The following is a 25,946-nucleotide window of genomic DNA, read 5'->3' on the forward strand; positions in this document are numbered from 1 at the left end:
GGTAGCCGATAGGGCACGCGTCAACTCACGCCGTCTGGCGTTAAGTCTGGAACAGGATTCGTAATGAATGTGATAAAGAAGAGAACGTAGCTACTAGAACACTTAACTTTTATATTGTCCTTTGGTATACAGCATTCTGGATGATACAAGTGAGACTCCATCTTGAGGTACATGCAACTTTACAAATGGTTAATGGCGCCTTGCTAGGTCGTAGCCATTAACTTAGCTGAAGGCTACTCTAACTGTCTCTCGGCAAATGAGAGAAAGGCTTCGTACGTGTAGTCGCTAGCAATGTCGTCCGTACAACTGGGGCGAGTGCTCGTACGTCTGTCTAGACCTGCCATGTGGTGGCGCTCGGTCTGCGATCCTGACAGTGGCGACACGCGGGTCCGACATGTACTAATGGACCGCGGCCGATTTAATCTACCACCTAGCAAGTGTGGTGTCTGGCGGTGACACCACAATTGATATTCATACAAGTTGTTCTCTTTTACTCCAAAGGTCTCTTTAATTTTCCTGTAGGGAGTATCTATCTTACCCCTAGTGAGATAAGCCTCTACATCTTTACATTTGTCCTGTAGCCATTCCTGCTTAGCCATTTTGCAGTTCCTGCCGATCTCATTTTTGAGACGTTTGCATTCCTTTTTGCCTGCTTCATTTACTGCATTTTTATATTTTCTCCTTTCATCGATTAAATTCAATATTTCTTCTGTTACCCAAGAACTTCTACTAGTCCTCGTCTTTTTACCTACTTGATCCCTTGCTGCCTTCACTGCTTCATCCCTCAAAGTTACCCATTCTTCTACTGTATTTCTTTCCCCCATTCTTGTCAATTGTTACCTTATGCGCTCCCTGAAACTCTCTACAACCTCGGTTTCTTTCAGTTTTTCCAGGTCCCATCTCCTTAAATTCCCACCTCTTTGCTGTTTTTCAGTTTTAATCCACAGTTCATAACGAACAGATTGTGGTCAGAGTCTACATCTGCCCCTGGAAATGTCTTACAATTAAAAACCTGGTTCCTACCATTTAAAACTTGGTTCTTACCATTATATAATCTATCTGAAACCTGTCAGTATCTCCCGGCTTCTTCCATGTATACAATGTTCCTTTATGATTCTTGAACCAAGTGTTACCTATGATTAAGTTGTGCTCTGTGCAAAATTCTACCAGGCGGCTTCTTCTTTCGTTTCTTACCCCCAGTCCATATTCACCTACTACGTTTCCTTCTCTCCCTTTTCCTGCTGACCAATTCCAGTCACCCATGACTATTAAATTTTCGTCTCCCTTCACTATCTTAACAATTTCTTTTATTTCATCATACATTTCATCAATTTCTTCGTCATCTGCAGAGCTAGTTGGCATATAAACTTGTACTACTGTGGTAGGTGTGGGCTTCGTACCTATCTTGGCCACAATAATGCGTTCACTACGCTGTTTGTACTAGCTTACCCGCATTCCTATTTTCCTATTCATTATTGAACCTACCCCTGCATTACCGCTATTTGATTTTGTGCTTATAACCCTGTAGTCACCTGACCAGAAGTCTTGTTCCTCCTGCCACCGAACTTCACTAATTCCCACTATATCTAACTTTAACCTATCCATTTCCCTTTTTAAATTTTCTAACCTACCTGCCCGATTAACGGATCTGACATTCCACGCTCCGATTCGTAGAACGCGAGTTTTTTTTCTCCTGATAACGACATCCTCTTGAGTAGTCCCCTCCCGGAGATCCGAATGGGGGACTATTTTACCTCCGGAATATTGTACCCAACACGACGCCATCATCATTTAACCATACAGTTAAGCTGCATGCCCTCGGGAAAAATTACGGCTGTAGTTTCCCCTGGCTTTCAGCTGTTCGCAGTACCAGCACAGCAAGGCCGTTTTGGTTAGCGTTACAAGGCCAGATCAGTCAATCATCCAGACTGTTGCCCCTGCAACTGCTAAAAAGGCTGCTGCCCCTCTTCAGGAACCAAACGTTTGTCTGGCCTCTCAACAGATACCCCTCCGTTGTGGTTGCACCTACGGTACGGCTATCTGTATCGCTGAGACACGCAAGCCTCCCCACCACTGGCAAGGTCCATGGTTCAGGGAGGGGGGGTGGGAGGCTTGTGAATTATAGGCGTAGAAGTCGCTAGAGAAACACACACACGGATATTCCATTAACAAGTTATGTCTGCCATTTTGATACTAGAATCACGTAACTTTCAGGTGTCTTTCAAGCTGACAAATACATTCTGTTTTAATAAAATCCAGATTGAGTCTTGAGGACGTAAGATCAGTTTTTCAAAACGGGTGCGTATAATTCATAAACTGGTTTCCGTCCCTGTTGCTGCAAGCCAATTCAACATATTACAGTGTGCACACAGTCCTGAAACAGAAAATAGTAGAAAACACCTCATAATTCATTATTTAAAACATTGACGTTGCAAGTACAGTGAGTGAAACATTGAAAATGAACGTAAGCGTTGAGATTAACCTGTAAAACGGGTGATTAACTGGGTAAATAGAATACTGATTAGAAACTCTATATTTTGATGTGGCGTATGGCACGGGTAACACTTGACACGCGTATTACACATAACTAAAAGTTCCTGCCTAGGATGAGTAAAGTAAGAAGACTAACGCCACTAGAATGGATCAACGGGATCCTGTCTAGACGCAGTTAGCGGCGATATCTTAGGCGACCGACTCAGCAGTGTTGACCAGGCAATTGGGAATTCCCCGATGTCAACAAGGTGCAATGGATCAGTGAATGTCGGACCGTAGTTACGAATAATTTGGACTAGGTGGTGGTGGCATGTAAAAGTGAAACGAGAATTTCAAAGCAACAGCAGCTAGTGACACGTCTCCTGCACGAGTCCAACAAAATATAATTCTTTCGTAAGGTGCTTTACTGGTCTTCCTCTTGTCCCTTGACTTTATTCAAAATTCGTTAGTCTACGATGCAATCTCAAACAATTGTGGTGTCGTATCACAAACATTCGCAAATGTTGTTTATCTACCAATAGAATTTTCTCAAACTTTTTGCCATCAGAAATTTCATTGTGTACCTGCCAAGTGTTTCTGCTCTTGAGAAAGCTCTTTCCATAACGAGTTCTTATTGACTCGTTGTTTCCTAGTTGTTCCTTTGCTGCATTTGTAACGCTATCCTGTACTGGTTGTCAACAGACCAATGTTTCCCATGTCCATCTGGCCAGCCTATTGTTAAAAGGAGTATGCCAAGCCATTTGAAACATTCAGAAAATCAGCTGTTTTCAGTAAGACCTGTTTCTGCGGTAGCGCTACATATCCTTTCAAACTATCTGTCGTTGTGGTCTGAATTCTAATCTGTGGCTACACCAGTGTGAGGATTCGTACCGCCTGCGAATAGACTAACTTACATATTATATCAATACGTTTACCTTTACATCTCCCTCTCTCCCCCCCTCTCTCTCCCCCCTCTCTCCCCCCCTTTCTCTCTCCCCCTCTCTCTCCCACCTCTCTCTCCCACCTCTCCCCCCTCTCTCCCCCTATCTCTCCACTCTCTCCCCCATCTCTCCCCCCTCTCTCCCCCTCTCTCCCCCTCTCTCTCCCCCTCTCTCCCCCCTCTCTCTCCCCCCTCTCTCTCCACCGCTCTCTCTCTCCCCCCTCTCTCTCTCCCCCCTCTCTCTCCCCCATCTCTCTCTCCCCCATCTCTCTCTCTCCCCCATCTCTCTCTCCCCCATCTCTCTCTCCCCCCATCTCTCTCTCTCTCCCCCCCCATCTCTCTCTCTCTCCCCCCCATCTCTCTCTCTCCCCCCCATCTCTCCCTCTCTCTCCCCCCATCTCTCTCTCTCTCCCCCCCATCTCTCTCTCTCTCTCTCCCCACATCTCTCTGTCTCTCTCTCTCTCCCCACATCTCTCTGTCTCTCTCTCTCTCCCCACATCTCTCTCTCTATCTCTCTTCCCCCACATCTCTCTCTCTCTCTCTCTTCCCCCACATCTCTCTCTCTCTCTCTCTCTCTCTCTCTCCCCCACATCTTCTCTGTCCCAGGACTTCGCGGACATTGTACCCTGTGCACACATCTTCGGCAATCTCGGTTCGATGTGGAAGTCGTCGTCCTTTAGCATCTACTACCATCATTTATTTGTATAAAGTGTCCAAGAAACTATGTGGTTTCTGCAAGTATCCACAATTTTCAATATTATACACGATTAGAGTCTTGGTGAGAAGTATTTCATCTATTAATTGTGACAATTAAATTCAGAGAACCGGTAATCAAAGGAGATGGAGGCTTTCAAAGCTGACCACGTCGGTGTGTTGCACCTCTTCCGTCAATGTGTTTCTGGTTATTTTATTTTATATTGTGTTCTTATCCTTACATTAAGATACTACAACAGTAATTACTTATCGTAGACTGGTATCATATATTGCCAATTGATACTCGATGTGAAAAGATAAGAATTGCTCCTGATCTCCTACATTTGGTGGTCAGAAACAGTCAAAAACAAAAGCTGAAGAGGACCTTGCAGAGTAGGTTGTGTTGAGGAATATCTGTTAAGAAAAATGTCTACATGTTTCGTCGTTTCCGAGTTAATTAGCATTGTAGTGTCTGACCATTCTGTATATTGCAGTCCCCAGTGAAATTTTGCTACCTTAAAAAACCTCTATTATACATTTACTGCGTTGTTTGGCTTGCTGTCCTCCATTTTAGGTGAAACTGTTGACCTTAAGCAGTCTTTCGAGTACACAGATATATCAGGTATTGATTGTAAAATTGTGCCTACGATAACGACCGCTGTCAGTGAGTTAACCCATTACTACCTCTGACAATTTATGACTATTTCATTGTGGTTTCCTGAGAAAAAGGGCCACTGACATGTCGTCTGAAATAGAACAGGCAAGTAGTCAGACCTAATTACGCCTTTAACTCTAGTGTGTGATGATAGATCTCGGCAGCATCTTTTGAAGTTGTTTGAAAATCTTCGGTGAATCAAGGTGAAGGTTAAAGCTGAACATCCCTTAGCCTGCTTTACCGAAGGCGAAATACTAGTGGCAAATAAGCGGCCCTGTTTACTCTGTAAACTACACGACTAATGCACAAATGAATATTTTGGCATTCGACTGAAGCGTGCGGCTTAATTTCTTTGACAAGAGCTGTGTGCATGAGAGAGCTAATTTGCCGACGTGATCTTAACTAATTTCTTAAAGGACTTCATATTCGTGGTTGACTGTAGAAATTATTTCGCAAATGCTGTTTCAGCCTTTGAACCATTTTCAAATGGTGCTGCAAAAGATTTTGCTGCAGCACTTGTCAGACTTTAAAATCCTCCGACACTTACACATCTCGGGGTATTTTAAAGTTTGATATGTGCTGAAGTAAAATTTTTGCAGTACCACTTGAAAATAACCCAGAGACCGAAATTACAATTGTGAAATAACTTCTCCAGCCAACAGGGGAGACTATATCTTTCAAAAAATTCTGCATTACTCTGGACCCCGAGCATGAGAAGTTAATCAGATTCTGACGAAGCTTGTTCTGTTACAGGAAAGATAGGTACACACGCTATAGACGTCGTGGGCAAGCCTGCCTTCATACCATGTTAACAAAAGCAGATGTAAAGCCATACGAAGATGGTACACATGGACGTACAAGATTCTACTAAGTAATGAAGAAAACTAGCCCCTTTTTCGCTTGTAACGTGTGTTCGTTGATTAGAGACTGTAACTCTATCCGCCAGTGACTTCACATTCCTTCATGTTGTTTATAAAGTGTCTTTGTTTAATTGTTTCCTCAATTAATCGCAGATGATAATGTCCTGTGTCTAATAGGGCTCTCTCTCCTCTATACTGCGTCCACATAGGCCCCGGAAGGTCTACGGTACCGGCCGAACACCGTGTCATCCTCCACCGGTGAGCGTCACTAGATGTGGTTAGTATACCGCAGTAGGGTTATCTACATATCATTTAAGAGGACGCTTTGTCTATTTGTTGGGTAAAAATTTGTTTCATTAAGTTATTCACAGATGTTGATATTGATTATGAAGTCCCATGCTTCTTGACAAAGCGTAGGGGAACGATGCGGGAGACCCGCACCTCCGTACTAAGATCCTAATGGAGGTGGTTACCCGTTCATTCCTCCGAACGTAATGGGGATGAATGATAGTGAAGAACACGACACAACAACATCCAGTCATCTCGGGGCAGGTGGAAATCCCTGACCCCGCCGGGAATCGAACCCGGGACCCCGTGCTGGAGAAGCGAGAACGCTACCGTGAGACTACGAGCTGCGGATGTGTTGATATTACAAATCAAATTCATTGCATCTCGTCCTTTGATAATACGAAAATATTCTAAAGGAATGCTGTTATTGCCAAAACGAAAATAATAGGTTAGTCTCAACAGACATTCTAAAGAGTCAGGTAATTAACGTATCTTAAATTAGAATGACTGAAAATATCCCAGATTTATATTTTCTTTACTACACGGTAAGGTATCGGACCACTCGAGCTCTCAAAACTCGTTGAACATTTGCAGTGTCTCTAGCAACTTACAATATCAATCTACCATCCATTCGTCTTCTGTTAGCATTATAAGGGTCCACTCAGTGAAATCTGACTTCTACCACTTGAATCAGTTTTTTCTGTCCGTGAAGTGTGGACTTCCGCTCTTATTAAAACAGTGGTGCCCGATGAATTTGCAAAATTGGAGATAAATTATATTCGTTACCGATAGTTATATATGTATTATTGTAAAAGCGGTTGGGGACGTATATAGACTCAATTTGTGACGTGTTTATAAAGATAACTCTCAAGGATCAGTTAGGTTATATGTAATACTCGTGACTCAAACTCTGAGAATACAAATTTTCAAAACTTTTCAATTTCTCAGAAAACTGTGCCACACGTTACTTCCTAAGTATAGAAGAAAACCGATTATTCTTATTAAGTGACGAAAACACTTTGAAACAAGCGAAGAATCATCATACCTATCATGTCTCAGTATTGGCGTTTTTACATAACACGTAAATTATTCACCACGAAACAATTTACGTTTGAACCAATTTTTCACTCAAGAATTGATTTGATTCCCCTATTGCATAAAAGTCCTCAAACACTCCAACTATATATCTTTTAAACCCTATTTTCCTTTTGTGTGACTTAAGAGTTCACTGTGTTGATAATATCAAATGAAATATGAAACCCAAAGGGGTGTTCGAACAAAAATAATCTACCATTTGGTTTAGCGGCTCTGGTAGTGGGCATGTCTGCGGGCCAAATTGCTGGATATAAAGTTCGGCTGTTATGCAAACAGTTGTTTTTTCGTATAAACTTGTTTCAGCACCTATGTGCCACCGTCATTGTATACTCTTTATTTAAATCCGAGAAATCGTAACGTGTTTTACATGACAGTCTAATGAAAATTAGGTCTAAAATAGTTTTTGCCTTCTGTTGTCATTACCTTAAATTTTCTATGTTATTGGGCTGTATATGACCCTCTGTACATTATTGGATATTGTTAGCTTTCAATCTGCACGTAAATGATGTTATGTGAGTTTACTTAACGAGTTAAAGCGTCACATTGTATCTAAACGTAATTTTGTAGTGCGATAACTTACATTTTGTACTGAAAATCCTTTTTCGCGTGGGTTGTTGAAAAGTGCATGCAAAATATATACACTTTCACGATTTTCTTTCGAAAATAACGCTTCTCCGCTTCGCCAAACAAATTGTTTGCGAAAATCCAGTTGCCGTCCACTTGTTTTCAAGTCTTTTTCGCAACAAATTTGAAATATGTTTACTATGAGCTTCCCTTCCTCCGTCACTATCTTTCTCTTTGTCTCTAGCTCTTTCTTTTGGCAAAGTTATTTCAATGGGTTAAAGAGTGTGCCACTGCAGAGTATAGTGGTCGTTTATGAAGTGTTTTCCTTCTCTTAATGCCTTCGATATGTGGAAGTTTTCTACTAGTGAAAGTTTATAGTATATGCTGTGACTGGGTTTTAGTATTTTTAGATTTGTATCTGTTTCAGTTGGTTGAAGCTTGTGAGATATTTGACAGTTAGAAAATGTGCTATGGGAACTGCTAGTTTTTACAGCTAGAGCGGTCCTGAACATTTTGCTTTAGTGCTCCTGCATGTTTGCCTTATGTATGATGACTGACAAGAGTTGCTTGTTTACATGCCTGATCTGTTGAATTTATCTATGAGTGAGTGTCTGATGAGTTAGGAGCTTTTTATAAGCTGTTTGTTCCTTACCCTGTGTTTCTTTAAAATGTGGTCTATCCTGTGAGCTGTGTTATAAGTGTAGGTGAGTGAGTGCTATTTTGTTTTATTTGTGCGTTCTTCATCGGTTGTCTTGAGCATGGCTATTGTTGGTGTATTGTGTTCTTCTCTGAAGTTGCAAAGGGTACTGTATACACATGGCTTGTTCATTTTCCTTTAGTTCACATATTTTTAGGGTTCCGTGTTACAATTTAATAAAAACGGAATCCCTATGGGTTCGTTTTGTTGCTCATCCATCTGTCTGTCTGTACTACTGTTAAGAACCCTTTATCTCGGAAATGGTTAGAGGTGTCAAGTTCAAACTGATGTCACTTATTAATGTTAATGGATCCTTGACGATGTCACAATTTTAAGCTCGTATGTCAATTCAGCCAACAGATACGGCCACTTATGACACATTTTGCTACTCGAAAACGCACTCAACAATAACTTTAGTGTACTTCCCGTTAGCCAATAATCGCGAAATTTGTCAATAAGCAAGGTTTCACAATATAAGTAAAATAAAAAATCTGAAATTGTTGATTGGTGATTGTCACACGAAAAAATATTTCTTTTGTCATTCGTTATCCGACTTCAAACGCGATATAAAAACATTCTCGAAAGTCTTGGAACCTCTTTGACCAATATGTTGCCAGTATCAATATCGACAACAGGCAAAATAGTCAATATTTCCGATTATTGGAATTATACATAATTATACTTGTACGGAATCAACAGTACGCGCATCCTCCTCGCACCTGGACAAGTTTGCTGTCTACCCAATCACATGGGTGTCATAACCATGTATCCGTCTCTAGGTCATGTGTGTAATGGAGTTCGCTTATGGTGGTGTCATTATTCAGTGGATTATGAAAATGAAGTCTGCTTGTTTATACATCAGTGGGGCGTTTGATTGATTGTAAATGTTGGTGCTTGTGGTTGTCGGTTCCCTAAATATCGTGAAGCCTGAGTGTTATGTATTTCTTTTGTGGGGAGATCCGGAAAATCTAATCTGTTGTCTGCTTTCTTCTTCTAAAGTGATACGGATTCTTAAGTGTACACTGTGACTTCATTGTGTAGCTTTTTGTTTACGTTTAGCAAATTCCCAACACGAAAGGTTGCCAATGGGATCACCGTTTCGTTGCCTCTTAGCCAACATACTTTCCAACAACTTAGAGAACAATATCTTCACGTACGTAATAAAACAAAAAAAATTTAAGTTAAATCTTGCAGCGTAATGGCACCGACGTAATGCACCTTATGCCCGTATGACCTGCGCGTACAGCCCTGCGAGCATAGTCATTTGGAAAGAGGGGAGTGTTCACAGCATACTCATCAGTTAAATGTAGAAGAAAAGCGCAATTCATGATTTCAGATCATGTTGTTATTAACGTTGTGGATAATGTACACAGTAATCGGAATGAGTAGACCCAAGTCCATGTATGGAAACACCCCCAAAACATCACAGAACCACCTCCCGTCTGAAATACGTCTTTAGCACATTGCTGTTTAAACATTTTGTTTTCGATGTCTTCGACGCGTTTCATAATTTGACATGAGGCATAACCACGAGGCGTCGGACGGTATTCCAAGCCCCTGCTCAGGTACAGTTCAGTTAGCCGAAGTAAGACGTGCAGCACTATGTGCCACCGTCAACGATGGGAATGAAATCATATGCCTTTCGAGAAGAAGTTGTGCCTCAGGTGTAGAGTATGCGACACCTGTTCAATGCATTTTATCATCGGAGGATGTCGCTACTAGAATTGGAAGTTCGTCAGTGTTTGTTTATCCGGATGCCTGACGTGAGGATTCCTGTAACCGCTAAGGTTATATCGTGGAGAGTTGTGCGCCCTCACATTAAACAGAGTTGCCATTAATTGGTTTAATGAAGAGGACACAATACCTACTTACTATCAAGTGGGTAAGACATAATCCAACCGTGAAGATTATATCGTTCCATGCAGCAATGAGGGACGACTTCCAAACATAACAAGGGCGTCCACGCTGTTGGAGAACTATGTTCTTATAAGACCTGATTCTGCACAGTAAAGAAACGATGTTACGCAACATGCGACAACGAGGGCATACTGTGAAACGAAAATAAGGGCTCATTGAATGAACCACTGAACGATCACCAAAATCAGGTTCTTGTTTGATTGAACAAAGTAATCTAAAATAGACGCAAATCTAAAGACAGTAAATACTATAGCAAAATTTAAAACAAACGACTGAGTGCAGGAACATTACGGCACCTGAACAGTTGAGACAGTTGCAACAGCACGTCCGTGAATACAGCGAGTTGGCTGACTACACATGTGATGCTAACAAGCCACACGGCGAGACACTTTGTGAAAACCTCGTGTCCACTTTTATATTCGTCGATGGGGAAAGTACTGCCTGTGGAGTAAGGTACACGGTGTTGGCTATCTCTGGTGAACTGCTACAGCAGACCAAACCAGCCATTTGGCAGTGTGCCAATGTTTCAAGTAAAACGTGTATTGTCACACTTTCATTTTTCATGCGAATATTAGAATAGGTTGCGAACAGTAATATGACCTGACCATTATAGAAAACGAGTTCCCGATTCGTCATTAATGTTCACGATGTCTATCGTTCCTGTTAAGTTTTCAATTTTTGTCGCCCGATTTCCCTGCGGAGCTTGTTTGTATTCTTCGCCATTCACACCTCGCTGGTCGATTTTCCATGTGATCAGCTAGCCACCCGATGTTCTGCGCCAGCAGTCACTTACCTTCCGGCCTCATTTCTCTTCGAATACTGTTCATTCCAATAGTGCAGCTACGTCATTGGGTAGAGGTTTGTAGGTGCCACTACAACAGGTTGCTCTGGCAAGTTGCTTATAAAGATTTTGTTCAATTCCTTGGACGTATTGTTATTAGTAAGGTGAAAGAGGCTTTTTATTTTGAAGTAGTATGTCGTATGTCATCAAACAACGTGGGGCTCAGGAACGGAACGATCGAGAACTGTTATATATATATATATATATATATATATATATATATATATATATATATATATATACTCCTGGAAATTGAAATAAGAACACCGTGAATTCATTGTCCCAGGAAGGGGAAACTTTATTGACACATTCCTGGGGTCAGATACATCACATGATCACACTGACAGAACCACAGGCACATAGACACAGACAACAGAGCATGCACAATGTCGGCACTAGTACAGTGTATATCCACCTTTCGCAGCAATGCAGGCTGCTATTCTCCCATGGAGACAATGGTAGAGATGTTGGATGTAGTCCTGTGGAACGGCTTGCCATGCCATTTCCACCTGGCGCCTCAGTTGGACCAGCGTTCGTGCTGGACGTGCAGACCTCGTGAGACGACGCTTCATCCAGTCCCAAACATGCTCAATGGGGGACAGATCCGGAGATCTTGCTGGCCAGGGTAGTTGACTTACACCTTCTAGAGTATGTTGGGTGGCACGGGATACATGCGGACGTGCATTGTCCTGTTGGAACAGCAAGTTCCCTTGCCGGTCTAGGAATGGTAGAACGAGGGGTTCGATGACGGTTTGGATGTACCGTGCACTATTCAGTGTCCCCTCGACGATCACCAGTGGTGTACGGCCAGTGTAGGAGATCGCTCCCCACACCATGATGCCGGGTGTTGGCCCTGTGTGCCTCGGTCGTATGCAGTCCTGATTGTGGCGCTCACCTGCACGGCGCCAAACACGCATACGACCATCATTGGCACCAAGGCAGAAGCGACTCTCATCGCTGAAGACGACACGTCTCCATTCGTCCCTCCATTCACGCCTGTCGCGACACCACTGGAGGCGGGCTGCACGATGTTGGGGCGTGAGCGGAAGACGGCCTAACGGTGTGCGGGACCGTAGCCCAGCTTCATGGAGACGGTTGCGAATGGTCGCCGCCGATACCCCAGGAGCAACAGTGTCCCTAATTTGCTGGGAAGTGGCGGTGCGGTCCCCTACGGCACTGCGTAGGATCCTACGGTCTTGGCGTGCATCCATGCGTCGCTGCGGTCCGGTCCCAGGTCGACGGGCACGTGCACCTTCCGCCGACCACTGGCGACATCGATGTACTGTGGAGACCTCACGCCCCACGTGTTGAGCAATTCGGCGGTACGTCCACCCGGCCTCCCGCATGCCCACTATACGCCCTCGCTCAAAGTCCGTCAACTGCACATACGGTTCACGTCCACGCTGTCGCGGCATGCTACCAGTGTTAAAGACTGCGATGGAGCTCCGTATGCCACGGCAAACTGGCGGACACTGACGGCGGCGGTGCACAAATGCTGCGCAGCTAGCGCCATTCGACGGCCAACACCGCGGTTCCTGGTGTGTCCGCTGTGCCGTGCGTATGATCATTGCTTGTACAGCCCTCTCGCAGTGTCCGGATCAAGTATGGTGGGTCTGACACACCGGTGACCGGTGTCAATGTGTTCTTTTTTCCATTTCCAGGAGTGTATATATATATATATATATATATATATATATATATATATATATATATATATAGGAGATATGTAGGACTAATCAACCAATCTATGCAATATTTTCTGGAAATATAGACAATGGAATTACAGGTTAAAACCCATCATTAAAAGCAACTATTTTATTTGAATTGAGGTCAGTGCTGTTTCTGGGAAAAAAATTATTTATAAAAGTTTATTGCCATAAGGCTCAACATAAATGCATGAGAATGACTTACTCAACAGGCGATAGAATGATTTATAAAATGTGCATCATAAACCCAATTTACTATAAGCAGTTAGCCTCTGTCACCAATATTCTTAACGTGTGCACTGAATATAAGATGATGCTATTTTACAATGTTTCCAGTGCACTAAATTGACAACTAAATCATTTAAAAACACACATAAACATAGAAACAGGTAAATAGTACACAATAAAAAATGCGGAAACAAATTTCAGACTAATCGTAGCCATAATTGCAAGAGAACATTTAAAAATTCTTAACAGAGATTTGTAATATAAAAAATCTGATAATATTAAATAAACGAGTTACTAACATACAGACATACAACTGAAAACTTTGGTTTGAGTACCAGAGTACAGGCGCTTATGGCAGTTAACACAGACGGCAAAAAAACGCAATCAGTATAGCGTGTAGTGTGCCCATATGTGTACGTGTACATACAGGGTGTCCCAAAAATGTTGCGACAAACTGATGATTACGATATCATAAAAAGCAACTGTGATATCGTACTGGCACAAGGCAGACATTTTTTCCTGCTATACGAGATCTGAAACCAGAGTACTCACCATTCACTTCACGATTCTGTGAGGAATAATTATCACTATTTAAATAACTTCAGTCAGAGCAATGTCGTTATATTGGATGTACTCTCCATGCAATTTTAATTGATGCCTTAAGTACTGTACTGAATTAAATTTTCGAAATATTAGTTTAGTTGTGGGCAGACTATGACGTAATTTCTCACACTGATGACGACGTTACTAGATATGAACTACAAACGCAAGACTGCTGTATACAGATGGGAAATCAACCGTAACCTCTCAAAAGTATTGTCATTGCATTTGCAGTAATATAGAATTAGGGAAAGTTCGGAAAATCTGATATTGGATGTTCAGTCGCGAATTTAAATCCCGTATTATCAAATGTCTAATCCTAAGCATTCACTGGTAGCTACATGCTAAAAATATGGAAGATGAGAAGAATTTGTGTTTTTATTTAAAAATACTGGTTTATAACTATTTTTGAGAAATGAAGTTCCTTTTACTTTATTTACTATTTTTAATTACTTCAAACTACAATGTCGACAAGGAGAACTGAACGCACTGCCTGTTGTCTGTTTGTCAAGACGTTATCCTTTAGGTTGCCATTTTTACTTTCTGAGGCCGTGTGGTGGACTTGTGCGCGTCATTCTGCGAACAAATAGCGAAGGGTAGGCTGCATGACGGGAGATGTATGGCTGGGGATGTAGGCTGGCCGCACTTTGTTGTAAGCCAGAGGACTAGCAATACTTTAGGGGCCCGGAGGGCCGGAGATCTGGGCATCATGTGCAGTCAGCTGCCGTCCCGGACCTCATAAGGGTCCTCCAGGGTGGGAAGGCCCGCTGAATAATTGAGCGGTCCCTCGCGAGCGATGAAGTCGGGCCTGCGTCGCGGGCCTGCCTAGCAGTCAGGCGCGCCTCTGCTGCCACACAGCACGGCGTGCGTTATTTAGCTGCGCGAGCGCTGCACGTCCCGCTTCAATCACCTGCTTGCCATTTTGTGTGACAAACTACGTTGAAGAGGATCTGTACCTTTAACCAGGTGGAGAAAGTATGGCTAAAATGGCGTACCATTTCGTTTTTAAGTCATTATTGCTTCATAAACTGTGATGTTAAATAAAATTTGTTTCAGAATCATGCCTCGGTCAGTTGTAGATTTCGCTATCTTGGTGCCACGGCTATAATTTAATAACCATAAACTTTCATGTTCTTGTAAAAAGTGCATTATAAGTCATTTTAGAGCGATGTCAAAGTTAAATGTCATTCCACTAAGAAAAAGTACAAAATTCAGATAAACCTTTGATGTATCGTATATTTAATAGATTTGTACTGAGGAACAAGTAAGACTATTCCTGAAATAGTTCAACAGTGTCAATTAAGGTTTCTCACTCCACTCATACCAAAAGTGAAGACTGAAAGTAGAGTCACTTATGTTAATCCATGAAACAATGTTAATCCATGAAACAACACGATTAATTCCGATTTAGTAAAAATAATTTTCACTACTCCTACCTCTTTGCATACGTCACAAATATAGTTTTTGTTCTATGGCTAACTCCAGCAAGTTCAGTTTGTGGCCACAAATGATGCTACTGATTCCTTCACAAATGTTCTCCAGGTTTTGAATGTGAGTAGTTTTAAGCAGTACAATCTCCGGAAGCATCATTGTCACCAAAAAGGTCTTTTTCGTACAATGTTTCTTTTCCAAAACTACGTTTCCTCTTCGCTTATCTCATCTATAGGGAATGAAAGTTGTCACCTTGTTCATAGTCATACCATGCATGTGCGACTTCAATAATTTCAGGTGTTGTAACAGTTCACGTTCCAATGCAACGTTCAAAGTTGTCTGGAACCTACCCTATCTTTTCTGAACACGGTTTAAGATTTTGTCCGTATTCCTAGCTCTTCTTCTAAGCGTAGCCTGCAGAACTCCGAATGCTTTCGAAGCCCGCAGCCATTGCATCTCTCCTCTAGTAACATCATCTCCTGCATCCGCACAGCATTCCCAGATTGTCTTGACGATTTCTTTACTTTATTGTCTGCCATCTGGAAGGGGAAATTCACGTACTTATATATGACCTACGTAAATTCGTTGCATTTGTTTATCGTTACACGTTTATCAGTTCCGTTTAATTTATTTTGTTATATAGTGTTCCGCTTCTATTGTTGTTAAATTTAAACTGTGAAACGTCCCCTTTGAACAATTATACAAGACTATGCTTAAACTGACACACAACATTTTTAGCGCAACGCAATCTGACTTTCAAAAATCCCTACAAAAGAATGGCCCTGACTAACATTAACCTATACCTTTCACAAATCACTTACCTCATCAAAAATCTTCGTTACTCGAACTACTGCAATACAGGGAGCGCCACTACTGCCAGCTAAATAAAAGATTCAAACTACTGAAGGCACTAACTACTGATAGGCATAGTTAGCAAATGAAAGATTTTAATAGAGAGCAAACAATGTATTTACCTTAATAATCATAATATATATAGCAGTTCATGCCATCCAGTCTTACAAATTTCAAATCCCCGCCATTTCTCTCCCCACATCCACAACTGCTGGCGGCTCAACTCCAACTGCACAACGCTACGCGCTGTTCACATCCAGCTGCCGCTGCCCAACACTACAATGGCAGACAACAATGGAAACTAGCCACAGACTGCACACAGCACACCCAGTGATTTTCATACAGAGCGCTATGTAACGTTGCCAATAAGAAAACATAAACAACCTACTTACAACTGGTCTATAAAATAAATAGCTTAAATACTGTAAGTAGGCTGTTTAGGTTTTTTTTATTGGTAACGCCACCTCTGTATGAAAATCACTGGTTGTGCTGTGTGCAGTCTGTGGCTGCTTTTCATTGTTGTAATACTCGCCATTGTAGTGTTAGGCAGCTGGCTATGAACAGCGCGTACCGTTGGGCAGTTGGAGGTGAGCCGCCAGCAGTGGTGGATGTGGGGAGAGAGATGGCGGAGTTTTGAAATTTGTCATGAACTGCTTTATATATGATGATATCAAGGTAAATACATTGTTTGTTCTCTATTAATATCTTTCATTTGCTAACTATCCCTATCAGTAGTTAGTGCCTTCCGTAGTTTGGATCTTTTATTTAGCTGGCAGTAGTGGCGCTCGCTGTATTTTCTGAGAGATACCAGATGACATAGAGGTTAGTTTATGTGACAGCTACACGACTATATCACGACGCTACTAATGTGTGACACAATTTACATTGTTGCTTTTGCGGTGTATCTGTTTTATGTCTGCACAGTTTTCTGAATTCTTTTGGAAAGAAAAACATGTTTTAGTAGTAACTCTTGTGGTATAGCAACAATGAGACAGCCTTTTTCGTAGCACAACAATACGTTACAGTACAGTACTTGCTTCATCACAACAATAAGCGTAATAACTAAGATATCTATAGACAAAGCATTTCACTTTTGTTTATCATGAGGTAAGTACATTGACTTCTGCAGAACTTAGCTTTCGGAGGACGATAACTACGAGACTTTCACAGAGATTATCTTACAACAAGACGCACAGTTTAGCGCTACAGTACACGCATTTGAGTGATTAATTTTGTACTTAAAACATTTATTTTTAAAGATACTTGAAGTACAATGATACTTTGTGTACCATGTGTTTGGCACGCACAAGGAGCCCTAGCTAATATGGTATTTGCTTATACAACTTTACACATCGGTACCATATTTCTCTAACACACAAATTACACAGCTATCTGATCATTTAACTGAGAGATAAACATTTTTTTTACTACATTAGTGACAGATGTTTACGTAATTATACGGTTGGATAACTTCACACTTACGAAATTGTATTTTGTCTGTACTTTGTAAACTGTTCATATTTTGTCGGAAGCATTGTGATACTATGAGAGCATTGAATGATGTATTTGGTATGGGATCATAATTTTTTAAGTGCGTTTCAGGTAGATGACACTTTTGTCATGAGCAGAGAATTTTTTTTTAGATTTTGAAATTATTCCAGGAAGCTACGACGATTTTGAGATTTGGCTGAGGTTTTATGATGTTATTTTTACGACGATGATGTGTATTATGCTGTTGAGGTATGTTTATGATCAATAAGCTGATGCTATATGAGGAATTTGATTATGTGTCGATGATATGTATATGTATAATAAGGTAAGGAATAATGAACAGTGGCTAGGAACCCTGATTTGTGGAAAAGGTTGTTGGAAACCAAGAACCGTACTTTAAGAGTTATGAAATGTGTGTAAATGCGTGAATGTATCACAATGCCGACGAAAATTTTTTTGGACACTGTTACATTAATAAGATTTTGTTTCTACAGATTTGCAATGCTAATTCTTGACCTGTGAAATATTTTTATGTGAGACTGTCACTATAGCGGAAACTGCTGTCGTAAATATTTCCGTATGAAAGTTAAGTGACCACCTGCACGTAATGTGTCGCGGGCACCCACCAAGGCGACAGCCGCCCGAAAAAAAAAAACCATTAGCCTTCCAGCGGCACAGGTAGAAAAAAAAAAGGGGGAGGCCATTATCCTCGCTATTGACGTTCCTTTGTAGAAAGCATCACAACATTTCACGGCTATTGTCGTGCTAGTTGAGAGAAATGCCATATGGCTTGCTTTATGTATTTATTTACTCATTTTGTTTAATATCTAGTTTCTAGCTGCACTGCAGCACTGGTTAAAATAAAATTTTATAGATGTACTAATATAAATATTTTCTGTCTCCAGATCCAGTAAATAATAGTTTTGTGATATATTTCAAAAAAAATGAGGGAGCACTAATAGACATTTCCCTTCACAGAAATTCCATAAATAATTTCTTTACGATTTGGTAACTTATCCGCTAGTGTAAGTTCTCGTGATGCATCACTCTAGTGTTAAGATGTGACATAGGTATTAGACATGGCCATTTTTAGTGTAATACTTTTTCTGCTTGAAATTTGTCATGTTTAGGTATAAGTTATGCTGTTTGCCAGGCATAGTGCTACTGAATTTTAATTTGTGTTACTCTGCTAAGCCAGATTTATTTTTTCTTGTTTGCTGCTCATTGCCTTATATTAGTTGTAATTTATGCTGGTTGCTTTGCCTTTTGTATTTTTTATCATTCCTGTTTGTGTTAATTGTTTTTTTTGCTGCTGCATTGCCTCGTTCCTTAGTTTAGCATCTGAGCTCAGTAGATTTAAGTTAGCTTAAGAGGGGGTAGACTATATAAGAAACTAACTATGATGAATTGGAAGAAATGCATTGAGAAGCCACAAGAAACAGATATGGCAAAAATGAGTATTTTGCACTGAGAAATAATTATTTTGAAAGAAATATGAATAGAATACAGGAAGGAGGTATAGATAGGACTTTTTGGGTATTTATGTTTTTCCTGTCTTTATATGTTTACCTCATAAGACTTATGATGTAGAATTTTTCTAATACTAAGCTGCATTCACTATGACGAGGAATACTGTTATCCTCAAATGTAATTGGCATTAATAATATGTTATTTACCTTGTAAAGATGCTTAGATATTATTTATTATGTTTTGTGTTAATGCTCATGTGTGAAGTTGATATTTCGAAAGTTATTCTGATCTTTATGTATGTACTTATGTCATTATTTTTGTAACACTGATGTATATGTTTATTTCTATTCTGTTGTAAAGCCTGTACTACAAATGTTATCTGTATTGTTATGTTCTTGAATGATGTATTTTGTACCTCGTAATTGTATTCTTATGTTATAAAATTGTAATTGACACCAGGTCTTCAAATTAAATATATTTTGACTGCACACGTTTCTGTTGGTCATAGCATATGCACAATATGTGAGAAGTAGGGAGTGATAGTGTTTGCACGTGTTTTAATGATTCAGCAAGGGACTGGATAACAGCATTGCTGGTTCTAAGGACAATTCCAAAAACTTTGTGTGTGCACAAGTGGTGGTTATGGACTTGCTATATTCTCCACAAGACTCTTCGATGGTGATTGTGCACCTGCACAGTCGCAACAGATGGCTGCTTGCCGTCTCTACAAGGACTACAGTGGGTCTGCATCTTTGATGGCCCACCAATACCATTATTTCTACAAGGACTGCAGTGGGTCTGCGCCTCTGGTGGCCCACCGATACCGTAAGCTCTACGAGGACTACAGTGGGTCTGCTCTGTGATGACCTACCAAACAATACTCTTCAAAACTTCGACTGACTCCGCTGTGGGTTTGCTCTGTTGTGGCCCATTACCTGTGTTCATGTCGAGAGTCAGCACTGTCTTTCCGTTGGAAGGACAACGCTACTTCTTCAAGACTGCATGGAAATCCACTACTTCCGTGTGCATTTTCTTTTACTGCTCAGACTTTGAGAAAAACACTGCACTGTGATGAACGATTAGGACTGTCTTTATGGACTGTGAGAAAATTTTAGCTTTTGAGCAACATTGTATCAACAAGTGTGTGCATTTGATTTCTTTGTTATTGTAATTGTGAAAAAATTTTAACAAATATGCATTGGCCAGTGCCCAACCCAATTTGTAAAATTTTTGTGGGGAGCATGGGGGCTATGTAAGTAGGCTGTTTAGGTTTTTTTTATTGGTAACGCCACCTCTGTATGAAAATCACTGGTTGTGCTGTGTGCAGTCTGTGGCTGCTTTTAATTGTTGTAATACTCGCCATTGTAGTGTTAGGCAGCTGGGTATGAACAGCGCGTACCGTTGGGCAGTTGGAGGTGAGCCGCCAGCAGAGGTGGATGTGGGGAGAGAGATGGCGGAGTTTTGAAATTTGTCATGAACTGCTTTATATATGATGATATCAAGGTAAATACATTGTTTGTTCTCTATTAATATCTTTCATTTGCTAACTATCCCTATGAGTAGTTAGTGCCTTCGGTAGTTTGAATGTTTTATTTAGCTGGCAGTAGTGGCGCTCGCTGTATTGCAGTAGCTTGAGCAGCGAATATTTTTGTGAGGTAAGTGATTTGTGAAAGGTATAGTTTAATGTTAGTCAGGGCCATTCTTTTGTAGGGAATTTTGAAAGTCAGATTGCGTTGCGCTAAAAATACTGTGTGTCAGTTTAAGCACAGTCCTGTATAAATTTTTCAAAAGGGGACGTTTCAATACTATCAAAAACTACACAGAACACAGTCCACATCGTGGTAAAATGACAAACTCTGTCATTTCACTCTGACACATGGTATGTCATTGTAGCCTGATACGCCTTCTTTGATTTATTCAAGAAACGTTCTGCTACTGCGTGCTCTGGCAGAACCTTGTACCATTCAAAACATGGCTAAAGGTATGCTTCACAAGATAACTTATACTTTGTTTGAACATGTAATTACCTACAATACTACTGGGTGAATATATGTGAAAAAAGTTAAAAGTCGGAAGCTCACCTGTAAGTTTTTTTGTTCGTAGCACCAACAAGGAAGCTGGTAGCTCATTTCCGTATACGTAGGAACAGGGTTACCAATCGACCTTTCAATACGGCTTAGTGGAGGTGGTGCCACTCAACTAGTTTCTTCCATAGTCTTATTTCATTTTATCCAGTTTTGTTGTTATAGCCTGACTTCCCCTACTCTCTGTAAACACCGACACAATATCACTTATCTTTCCAATTTGATATGGCAACAAGTTTCCACAAGCGTGCGATGTCTCAGATTCACTTGTAATACAGATTCTGTGAAAGTTTTCTCTTTTTTGTGCCACCATCTTCTGAATGGTTTGATGTAGTCCACCACCTCTTGAACCCAGAATACCACTTGCACCTGACTTCCCCAGTTATTTGTGAGATATATTCCAATCACGGTCTTCACCTAATGCTTTACCCTCTATGGCTGTCTACACTATCATGAAGATAATTCTTGATGTCTTAGCACATGTCCTATCACCATTATCTTGTCACCATTTTCTACATATTCCCCATATCGGCGATTCAGCAGGGAATTTCATATCTTACCTTATCTGTCCATGTAGCTTTAAACACCATTCTACAGCACCACATCGCTTCTCCGGCTTTCCACAGTCCATGATTGACTTCCATTCTGTGCCGAGTTCCAAACGAAGGTTAAGGCAAACGTGTGATACTAGTAGACTTACTTTGTCTTTGAAGGCCCCTTTACCTGTTCTGCTTTCTAAAGTGATACTTTATTTAGAGATTGCATAGGTATGATTTTTTGATATGTTCCTATATCGTGAAGAAAAGAAGAATTGTTAATTAGTATTAAAAATTTCTTTGGATCGCAGTTTCATACGAATTAGTTTTATTTAGAGAACGGGAAGTGACAGGTGGGTTCAATTTGCAGATAACGTAAACTTTAATATGGTCCTAATAACGGTATTAATTCTGTATCATGTAACAGTAGCATTAGCAAAGATACGAGGTGTGATAAAAAAAAAATAAGGTGAATAGTTTTAAATAAAGTAATAATCTTATATGGAATTGGATCAAAACTCTTTCAAAGTACGCTCCTTGGCTACAAGTGCACGTATTACAATCTTCAGTCCATGACTGGAAGCATTTCTGGAAGGCCTCCTCTGCAACGGCGCTCGGTTGCTCTGGAGTGGCCCTCACAGTGTGACGAATGGTGTCAAGTCGTTTTGTTTTAAGCTGGATTTTAATGTTTGGGAAGCTAGAGAAGTCGCATGATGCTATATCTGGTGAGTAAGGAGGATGTGGACAGACAGGAATATTTTTTCCGGTCAAAAACTCGCGAATCATTAGCGAGATGTGGGACCCTGTGCTGTGATGTGGAAAGAGGCCACTGCCCCATTTTTTTGGTCTCTTTCTTCGTACATCTGCAAAAAGTTGCAGTACGGCCTTGCAAGATTCGAAGCTAAGAGTTGTACACATTGGAACTATGATCGCACAATGCCCCTGATATGAAAAAAACCAATGATCATGATTCCGATATAGATTTCCACTAATGAGTCTTTTTACGGTGAGGAGGTTCACCGACTTTCCATTTGGAATTCTGAACATTTGTCTCATGGTCATACCAATAGACCCACGTTTCACCTCCAATTACAATTTTGGACATGTAGTCCGGATCTGAATGAAGAAGAACCATCACATCCCGGCAAAGTCACATGTGATGTTCCTCACGTTAATTACTCAAGAGTCTGCGAACAAATTTTGCAATCAATCGCCCCATTTTCAAATGCTTTGCAATTACCTGTACGAGATGCTATGTTTTTCGGTAAGCTCATGAATAGTTTCTCGCCTGTTTGAACGAAACATTTTTGCCACTTATTGCAGATTTTGTTCTGTTTTCGCGGTTACTGGACCTCCCGAACGTTCTTCTGCTGACTCATTTCTGCTTTTAAATCACTAACACTGCTTTTAAACAGGCTACATAGTTACAAAATTATCGCCTTAAACAGATTTCAACATTTCGTGAGTTCGTGGGGCAGTTTTTGCAACTTGAAGCAGATCTTAACAATAACGCGCTTTTGAAAATCCAAGATGCATGGCAGGCGTTGTAAACATTCTAACGTCTCTGTGTGCTTACTAACAAATCAGGATGTGCTCTAACTCGACCCTACCTGTGTCAGTAAATTAGGCTAACGCACGAATTACAAGGAATGGTTGTGTCGTCAGCAGTTGCTGCTAAAAGAGTTCATAACCGTTTTATTTTTTATCAGAGCTCGTATTTACGCTGTTCGTTCATTACATTTTTCCAGCCTAAAATCTGGTATAAACCAACTGGTTGCATGACTTCAGTAACGTAGGAAACTGACCGTCCTCTCTGTATGACTTACAGGCTATTTAGGTGCATTTTAGTCCTTTTCCACTCTGTCGCCCTTTGGCTTTATGAAGTTTAATTCCAAAAAACGTATGTGAATTCCTAAGGGACCAAACTGCTGAGGTCATCCGTCACTAGACTTACACGGAACTTGTACTAACGTATGCTGAGAACTACACACACACACCCATGCCCGATGGAGGACTCGAACCTCCGGCGTGAGGAGTCGATCAATCCGTGACATGGCGCCTCTAACCGCGCAGCCACTCCGCACCGCAATTTTAATTCCACATACAGTAATCTGCAAACTACCATCTTTATCATTTTGCTTTTATAATTTTCAGTATGGCTGACGCCGAGCAGTCTAAGGCGCTGCAGTCATGGGCTGTGCGGCTGATCCCGGCGGAGGTTCGAGTCCTGCCTTGCGCATGGGTGTGTGTGTTTGTCCTAAGGATAATTTAGGTTAAGTAGTGTGTAAGCTTAGGGACTGATGACCTTAGCAGTTAAGTCCCATAAGATTTCACACACATTTGAATCTTAGTATGGCTTACGATATGAATTGGTACTGCACAAATCCTAGTAAACCATATTCTCTACAAACGTAGATCAAGTAGAGGAATGCAATGAAGATCATTACTACGCTTCAAGCGATTTTATCCTCTACTTTCACTCTTTATTTTTGAACGAAATGCGTCGGTTAAATAGTTCTTTCACAGTAACTAGGCAGTGAATAAGAAAAATCAGTGTTTCATAAGAAACTCAGACAACGATTAAGTTTTACGAAATAGCTTTCTAAGAGCGTTGTGTGTAGTAAACATGCAGTGGTTTGAAGGTTATATAACAAAGGGAAAGTTGGAGAATTGCATAAGTCTTGTCTAAATACCAGTCACCATGATAAGAAGCTATTTCTAGGAGGCTATACTTCTCGTTGTACACTGTCCAGTCACATTAATGAGACCGTCTGTCACAAGCCAGAATAATCACTTTTTGCAGCATGGACAGCTGCAAAGTGAGCAGGAAGAGAATTAGTGAGATTCTGGAAGGTATCGACAGGGAGGTGGAGCCAGGCCGACTCGAGTGCGATTGCCAGCTGCACTAGGTTTCTCGGTTGAGGATCCATGGGGTGTACAGCCCTGTTGAGGTCGTCCACATACTGTCGATTGGGCTTAAATCCGGAAAGTTTGGGTGACAAAGAAGAACTGTAAATTCATCCTGCTGCTCTTAGAACCATGTACAATCACTCGATTTGCGTGACACATTGTATTGTCCTCTCCATCTTCAAGCCACGAGTGGCCAACCGGGACCATCCGACCGCCGTCTCATCCTCGGTGGAGGATGCGAATAGGAGGGACGTGGGGTCAGCACACCGCTCTCCCGGTCGTAAGATGGTATTCTTGACCGAAACCGCTAATATTCGGTCGAGTAGCTCGTCAATTGGCATCACGAGGCTGAGTGCATCCCGAAAAATGGCAACAGCACATGGCGGCCTGGATGGTCGCCCATCCAAGTGCCGACCACGCCCGACAGCGCTTAACTTCGGTGATCTCACGGGAACCGATGTAGCCACTGCGGCAAGGCCGTTGCTATTGTATTGTCCTGCTGGGGAAAAACAAACTGCATGCAGGGTTGGAATGCCACGAAATCATTACCCAGATTATGAAACTCGCCCCTCCGGCCTTGCAGTCGTTTCACGCCATAGACGCCAGTGGTCATCTGTCCGATGGAGCATAAAACGTGATTAATATGAAAAGGTCACTTGTCGTCGTCCAGTGGACGTCCAGTTGTGGTACTTGCATGCATATTGCGGCCTTCGTCGCCGATGAACAGCAGTCAGTATGGGTGCTTGAACCAGGTGCTTCCTGCGGAGGCACACATGCGGCAACGTTTGCTGAACAGTTGTTGAGGAGACTCCTTTGTTTGCCCCTTGCTTCATCAGTGCAGTCATCTGCTCAACAGTCGCGCGCCAGTTCCCCCGCATACCTCTCCGGAGCTGTTCTTCACCAGTCATCTACGGCACATGTTGCACCACAGTGGCTTCGGCGCCAGTTTTGGTTAGCGCCATTTTCCATGCACGGTAGATTTTGACCATAGCGGCATGCATACACGTTGTGCCGTGGCGGCTGCAGTTCGAAGTCGGATATGTGGCGCCCGGCCGCAGCAGGAGTGTTGGGACGAGTGCAGGCATCTATTGAGAAAATGGACACAAAGTGGGTAGAGATACGGAGAGTTTTTCTGTACGACCAGGCGGAAGGATTTGGCATTTGCTTGGCCGTAGTGTGATGTGGCCGAGCTCGTGGTGGTCCTGGAGTAGCACCTTCTTGAGCGTTGCCATGTTTTCGAAGATGCATAGGTACGGCTTTCGCCTACGTCAGTGCCTTAACTCTCAGCCAGCCGGAAAGTCAAGTGTCTAGTATTGGCAAGATGGCTGAATTTGTGACTGAGCGCCCACTCCATGCTTTGTAATTGCTTCTGCTTTTACAAGTGGCGCTGTTCATTACGTGATTTAAGAAGTGCCTTTCAAGCTCTTATGAGGTTCGAGCCTCGACAAATGCAATGTTACCTGCCTTAAAAAAATAGGGGGGAAATTTCAGCTGATTTCCTCGTATGCGTTATTTAAGCTACCTGTTGAGCTGCCATAAATTTGATCATGATAATGATATTCAATGGCATTGAGAGCAAATGGTGTGCTACCATTATCCTCTTCTTTCTAATATTA

The 25,946-nt window shown here is 41.6% G+C and overlaps 1 protein-coding gene and 1 pseudogene across 1 annotated transcript in view; both read right to left on the reverse strand.

Annotated features, from left to right (window-relative positions):
• Positions 1 to 25,946, reverse strand: part of LOC126199176 (carbonic anhydrase-related protein 10-like) — a 938,705-nt gene that overhangs the window by 655,985 nt on the left and 256,774 nt on the right. The window lies entirely within an intron of this gene.
• LOC126200079 (5S ribosomal RNA) lies at positions 24,698 to 24,815 on the reverse strand (annotated as a pseudogene).

Source organism: Schistocerca nitens, chromosome 8 (genome assembly GCF_023898315.1).
Source record: "Schistocerca nitens isolate TAMUIC-IGC-003100 chromosome 8, iqSchNite1.1, whole genome shotgun sequence".
NCBI classification, from domain to species: domain Eukaryota; kingdom Metazoa; phylum Arthropoda; class Insecta; order Orthoptera; family Acrididae; genus Schistocerca; species Schistocerca nitens.